The following is a 7,767-nucleotide window of genomic DNA, read 5'->3' as shown; positions in this document are numbered from 1 at the left end:
GTTTGGTTGGATTTGATTTGCTCTTCTTTTTCTATGTCCCTAAAGCGAAAGTTAGAATTAATTTTAGACCTTTCTGGCAGGGCACGGTGGCTCACACCTATAATCCCAGTGCTTTGGGAGGCTGAGGTTGGTGGATCACCTGAGGTCAGGAGTTCGAGACCAGCCTGACCAATATGGTGAAACCATGTTTCTACTAAAAATACAAAAATCAGCCAGGCATGGTGGTCGGCACCGGTAGTCCCAGGTACTCGGGAGGCTGAGGCAGGAGAATTGCTTGAACCGGGAAAGCGGAGGTTGCAGTGAGTGGAGATTATGCCACTGCACTCCAGTCTGGGCAATAGACTGAGACTCTTTCTCAATGAATACATAAATAAATAAAAATAAAAAAAAAAAATCTAGATCTTTCTTTTTTCTAATATACTCATTAAATGCTATAAATTACCTTCTAAGCATTGCTTTCGCTGTATTTGATAAATTTAAATAAGTTGTATTTTCATTTAAAATATTTTAAAATTTCTTCTTTGACCTGTGTGTTACTTAGAAAGTACTGTTTATTCTCCAGATATTTGGGAATTTCCCAGCTGTCTCTTGGTTATTGGTTTCTATTTTAATTTCATTGTGGTTTGAGAGCAGACACGTATGACTTCTATTAAATTAAATTTGTTAAGGTATGTTTCATGGCCCAGAATGTGGTTTATCTTGCTGAATATTCCATGTGAGCTTGAGAAAAATATGAAACGTGCTGTTTTTAACGAAGTATTCTGAATATACATTACAGTCAATCATGTCCTTAGTGATATTTTGACTGCTTGAATCTGTCTACTTCTGATATAATAATTATCAAGTGCATGTTTGGCTTTATAGATAAAATGGGTATGTTGTAAACAACATGTAATTTTATCTTACTTTTTTTATTTAACTCTGACATCCTCTTTTAATTGATGAATTCAGACCATTAACATTTGAAGTGATTATTGATATACCTGGGGTAATATCTATAATATTTGCTAATGTTTTCTATTTATCAACACTGTTTTTTGGTCCTTATTTTAATCTCTAGACTTTTTTTTTTTGCAATTTGTGGTTTTAATTAATCATTTTATACAATTCAATTGTTTTCCTTTCTTAGGATACCATCAATATTTTTCTTTACTTTGTTCAGTAGTTGCCCTTTGAGTTTGCAATGTAGATTTACTAATCCAAGTCCACTTTCAAATAACAAATAATATACTACTTCACAGGTAGTGCAAGTATTTTATGATAAAATATGCCTTGGGGGGGGTGATGTCCACAAGATGGTAGAATAGAAAACCCCACATTCTACTTATCCCATGGAAACACTAATTCCACAACAATACACTGACCTTACCTTTGTGAGTAATCCAAAAACCAGTTTAGAGGCTCTCACATCCCAGGCATGCACAAATGCAGCCATGTCAAAGCCTGCAGGAAATTTTGTGGTCCTCACTCACCAGATTCCTTCTCCCTGGTATACCACAGCAAAATGAATGGAAACTCCCAAACCTTAGCTTTTCTCTAGGAGGAAAAGGAGAGGTTACAACATACGTCTAATCTTCAGACTTTTCAGGGGCTACGAAGAAACTTGTTTCTGTTTTGCCTGAATCTAAGTGCTGACTGGAAGAGCATCAGGTTGGGGGCTGCTGAGAGCAAAGGCAATAGTTGGAACTAGCACACAGCCAGTCACAGGAGAACGAATACTGTGTGATTCCACTAATAAAAGTTATATAAATTAGTCATTTCATAGGCACAGAAAGTAGAATGTTGATTGCCATGGAATAAAAGATAAGGGAGATAATGAGGAAGTTCAGTGCATTGAATATCGAAATTCAGTCCTAGAAGATGGAAAAGTTCTAGAGATCTGCTGTATGAATAGCACTTTAAGTCATTTTTTATAATAATTTTCAGAATTATTTTTCAATAATTGTACCTTGATTATGTTTATGAGATAATGAAGTATGTGAAGCCAAATATCAAGTACAATTTTTGTCCCCCATAGTCTCAACAATTTGCCTTCTGTTCAATGTTTATGCAATTAAAAATAAGTTTATTCACAAATGAATAAAGGAAAAACAATGAGTGAGCTATAACATTATTTGAAATTATATTTTACAATCTATAGAATAAAGCACTGTAGCTAAATTTATACTTGTGGAAAACGTATTATCAGTTTTAAAAATTATTTAGAAACAGTTTTTGCCATTCATTATTTCATATGTGTGATTCAGATAATTGTTTAAAATTCTGTTTTTTGATAAATCTATGTTTGAACATAATCTGTTACATACAAACCAATAACTAAATGTGACACTATTGGTATAAACAATTTTTATGGCCAATGAGAGTAAAATAGGCCGAAACTTGTAAAGCTTATTGCATAGGACAATAGTTACACTGAATGATATTAATGAGAAATACTCTTTTAGATACTAATGAGAAATACTATTTTCGTTTAGCTTCAATGAATAGTATACATTGACATCTTCATTTGTAGAATATTGTTGCTCGTTACATTTTCTTTTTTTTTTTTAGATGGAGTCTCACTCTGCTGCCCAGGCTGGAGTGCAGTGACACCATCTCAGCTCACTGCAAGTTCTACCTCCCTTGCAGTGAGCTGAGAGGGTTTACGCCATTCTCCTGCCTCAGCCTCCCGAGTAGCAGGGACTACAGGCACCCGCCACCACGCCTGGCTAATTTTTCGTATTTTTAGTAGAGACGGGGTTTCACTGTGTCAGTCAGGATGGTCTCGATCTCCTGACCTCGTGATCCACCCGCCTTGGCCTCCCAAGTGCTGGGATTACAGGCGTGAGCCACCACGCCCGGCCTGCTCATTACATTTTCATATATAAATTAGCTTATGAGTAATTATAGTTCTAAACTTCGTATTTTTAGTATTCTTGTAGATTAGATGTAGCAAGCATATCAGAGTTCATTTAGTCAAATTACAACATGGTAGAATGTTATTACATCTCAGGAGAATTGATGGAAATTAGATGAACTTAACGTTCCGAGGGACAACACAAATTATGATGGTATTTGCCAAGGTCTTAGGGGGAGGGAGAAACAAAAAAATCGCTGTTCAATGGGTATAGAGTTTCAGTAGTGCAAGATAGAAAAGTTGTAGATATTGGCTGTACAACATTGTGTTTATAGTTAATAAAACCATGCTATACGCTTAAAAAATTTTGTTAACAGGGTAGATCTCATGTTTTCTTTTCCGCAATTAAAAAAATAATAATATGGAACTGATTTCTAAGAAATATAAAAGTGCCACAGATTTGGGTTGTGGCTTTCCATTTTTTTTGTAGTTAATGAATAGACAATGTCTAGGAAAAAAACAGAAGCCTTTAATCGCTTTCTGTAAGAAAATATAAATATTTATTTATAGTTATAAGACTAAAGAACAACTTTCATTTTGTCCCATAGACAGATAATTTACTAATAGCTAATACTTACTGAATGATTGCTATATGATAGAACCTGATCTAAATACTTTACATATATTAATTTATTACACATCAGTTAGTAATATTATTTACAATTTAACAAAGTAAAAACCCATGCTCAGAGAGGTGAAAAATCTCACTGAAGGTCACACTAGTTACAAGTGGTTGAAGTCTGCATCTGGAAAATACACTTTTAGAGATTTCACTATCCTGCCTTTTGTAGTTCTCAAAATCTCTTATTTGTAAACAATTTATACTAGATGGAAGAAAAAATCATATTAATCTGATCAAAACATACCATGGGAACGCACTGTTGTACTTCACCAGACTTGACAGAAATTAAATGATATATTAGAGGGCTAAAGATGGCACTCTGAAAATACTACTACACTCCTAGCATTCTGTAATACAATGAAAGGAGAATTAAGGAATTTTAGGAAATTATGCTATGCGATATTTGCAAATAAACACATGTATAGTCTATCTCCATATTGTCTTTCTTATTTAAAAATAACTTTATTGATATAACTCACATATAGCATAATTAATTTATTTAAAATGTAAAATTTAATCTGCTGTGTGCAGTGGGTCACACCTATAATCCCAGCTACTCAGGAGGCTGAGGTGGGAGGACCGTGTGAGGCCAGGAGTTTGAGACCAGCCTGGGCAACAAAGCAAGACTCTTCTCTAAAATACAAAATAAAATAATGTGTCCAACTAATGGTTTTTAGCATATTTGCAGATATATGCAACCATCCCAATTTTGGAACATTTTCATTACCTCTTAAAGCAACTCTATATAATTAAGATATCAGCCTCCTCTTTTCCCAGCCTGTCACCATTAATCTACTTTTTGTGTCTATAGATTTTTCTATTCTTGACTTTTATATAAAATACTCTTCAGTTTTCATATTATATAAACTTTTGTGAGTGACTTTTTTTTCACTTAGCATAACATTTCTGAGGCTCATCAAAGTGATGGCATGTATCAGTGCTCTGTTTCTTTTCAAGGTTGAATAATATGACATTGTATGAATATATCAGATTTTGTTTAGATGTTCTTCCTTTGATGGATATTTGGATTGTCTCTATATTTTGGCAATTATGAATAATATTACAAACATTCTTGTGTAAGTTTTTTTCTGTGACATTTATTTTTATTTATCTTGGGTATATAATTAATAGTCAAATTGCTAGGTCATATAGTTATTCTATGTTTAACTGTTTGAGGACAAGCCTAACTGTTTTCCAAAGTGGTTGCACCATTTCACATTCCCAACAGCAGTGTATGACAATTTCAACGTTTTCACGCCCTCATCAAACCTTGTTATTATCTGCCTTTTCAATTCTAGCCATCCTAGTGGGTATGGAATGGCATCTCATTGTGTTATTTTTATTTAATTGATAATTAATGATGTTGAGCATCTTTTCATGTGCTTATTGGCCATTTGTTTATCTTCTTTGGTGAAATATTTATTCAGATTCTTTGTCTTTAAAAAAATGGATTGTCTTTTCATTGTTATACATGTTCTTTATGCGTTCTAAATACAAAATGTCATCAGATATGTGATTTGAAAATATTTTCTCCCAATCTGTGATTTTGCCTTTCACTTTCTGTACATTGTCCTTAGAAACACAAAGTTCAATTACTTTGTGAAGTTTTAATGTACCTATTTTTGATTTTCTTTTGTTGCTCATGTTTTTGGTATAATAACTAAGAATCTTTTGCCAAATTCAAGGACATAGATATTTACCCTTATATTTTCTTTTAGGAATTTTGTAGTTTTATTTCTAACTTTTAGTTCTTTTATTTCAAGTTAAATTTTGTATATGATTAGGTACAAGTTCACCTTCATTCTTTTGTATGTGGCTATCCAGATGTCCTAGCAACACTTACTGTAAAGACTATTTTCTCCCCAGTTGAACAGTCTTGACACTCTTGTAGAAAATCAGTTGATATTTTAAAAAAATCAGTTGATAATATATGTGGTGGCTTTTCTCTGTACTCTCAATTTCATTGATCTATACTTATACACTGTTCCAGTATCACACTTTCATATTTCCTCTTTTAACAAAATATCACAAGATAGAGAAGAAAAAGCTTTCTGATGGAACATAAATTTTGACCTATGTGCCACTAATTTAAATGTAACTTTTATCACATATATTAGCTGAAAATTATTGAAATTAACTGGATTGATAAAAGCAAAAAAGTGCAAAATTAATTGATTTTCCATAATTGTATTTTACGATGATCTTTGTTCCTTCAATTGAATGTCTTACTTGTCAAATAACATGTAAATTTATATTTTAATCATGAAAATAACTACTTAATATTTAATGATCCCATACCTAGCTCTAGACGAGTTACTATTCAGATTAAGTTCTAAAATCTTTAATTTTACAGGACATTATGTTCTTCAATATTTCCCATTGACATTTTTTCAGCATTTTAAATACCTTGTGTTTTTCTTTCTTCTACAGAAAAAAAAAAAAGATTTCTTAAAGATACTACTCTTTCAAATGTCCTTTATATTTTTAATGTATTATCTCAGTTATCCTTGATTTTAACAAACATTTTTTATATTTTGCGCCAATCATCCTACAAAATATAAAATCACAAATAGAAAATAAATATGTAGATAAAACCTACTTTTATATATATTTTTATAATCCTAACTCTTCAGTCTAATCTAAGAGCATATTACTTGTTGTCTGCATTGTTTAGGGAGAATAAGTAACTAGAGGTACATGACTTGTACTGGTCCTTTTACGTGAGATTATTTGCTTCATATCTTGTAGCAAGAGGGTCCAGAGTTTGTTTTGATACATAATTTTTTCCACTCTACTGCATCAGACTTTGTATCAAAGACATGTACCCCAGGAAAATACCCAAACAACTTAGTATTTGCCAGTTCATTTAGAAAATTCAAAATGCATTTTAACATTTATGGAAGAAGAACCTCCTTTTTTTCAGCCCCAATGAAATTCTGTTCGCATTATAGAGAGCAAAATAATTTTCCTGTCCTGTAAAAAGGTATGTATCTTATAATAGGAGCAAACAATTATTGAGAGCCCCAGTGTTTAGCAATCAATGTAAATAGCCAATATGTAGAAACTGAGGAAGGTACTACTCTTAATTTTACAGATGAGGAAATTGAAGCATGGAGCATTTGAAGAAATTCTTCAATAGCACACACGTCAGAAACGGAGGAAGGAAGATTGTTGTCCAAGCTGTGTGGCTGTTTCAGCTTTATATATATTTTTTGCTGTATTCTCAAATTATTATAAGAAGATATGCTAGAGCATAGTATTTCTTATTTCACAACTCTGTGTGAACATAACTGCAAATCAGAAGACAGATAAACATAAAAAAATTAAAGAGTGATATGAGGAAGAAATTATAATAGATTTTTGTCAATTATTTATTTAAACCTTAAAATAATTATAACAACATAATAATACCAGGACCTTACTGATGAAGTCCTGACTGTAGCAGACACTCTGAAAGTAATTCTGTATATATAAAAAATGTATTCAATCTCTGTGTTAATCTATATAAGCAATAATTCATAAATGAAGATCACTTGGACTACACAAATGCCCCAGGGATTCTTTCTTTATAGGAAATACAGTTTCTAAATAATTAGAGTTGACAATAACTCATTAATAAATAAGGGGAAAGAGTATACTAAATGTAGAAAACCATAATGTTGAGGATTATGGTTAGTCTGCATGTCCTTTTTTATGGAATTTCATATATAATTTGTTATATTAATATTTCAAAAACTTCAGCATAAAATAGTAAACAACAACTATAGCAACACATTTATCTCAACCGGTAAACACATTAAATTCCAATCAACTTAAGTTTTAATTGCACATTTCTTATTTCAACTTATAAATCTTAATGTACACGTGAGTTTGAAAGTTTTAGAAGCTCAAATAAACTGAGTAATGATTATATAACTGATAATCTTTATTTCTTACAATTATTTATCCTATCAAAAATAAATTATGTAAGAAATGTTATAATACTCCAGAGTTATAATACCAATTTGTTGCACTGAAGTTTTTGTTTAATTGACAAAACTTTTCAATGCACAGTGATAATTAGGGAAGTTTATGTTTCTAGCACAAAATATATAACATGACATAAAATATATCTAAAACACATTATTATATACATAGAATTATTCATACTGACATTTATGATGATACACCATACATGATTATTATAATTCATAGTTTTATACATACACTTACCACTTTGAGCACATATTTTTCCAAACAAAATAAACAT

At 31.6% G+C, this 7,767-nt stretch overlaps 1 long non-coding RNA gene across 1 annotated transcript; it reads left to right on the top strand.

The window, feature by feature from the left end:
- Positions 1-1,388: 1,388 nt before the first annotated feature.
- LOC139359210 (uncharacterized) lies at positions 1,389-6,853 on the top strand. Its single transcript, XR_011615121.1, has 3 exons — positions 1,389-1,650; positions 6,442-6,501; positions 6,613-6,853. It is a non-coding gene; the product is annotated as an uncharacterized lncRNA (long non-coding RNA).
- Positions 6,854-7,767: the final 914 nt, after the last annotated feature.

The sequence above is a fragment of the Macaca nemestrina genome, chromosome 16, assembly GCF_043159975.1.
Source record: "Macaca nemestrina isolate mMacNem1 chromosome 16, mMacNem.hap1, whole genome shotgun sequence".
NCBI lineage: Eukaryota > Metazoa > Chordata > Mammalia > Primates > Cercopithecidae > Macaca > Macaca nemestrina.
Note: the sequence above shows the minus strand (reverse complement) of the source record. Positions and strands in the feature narration are given on the sequence as shown.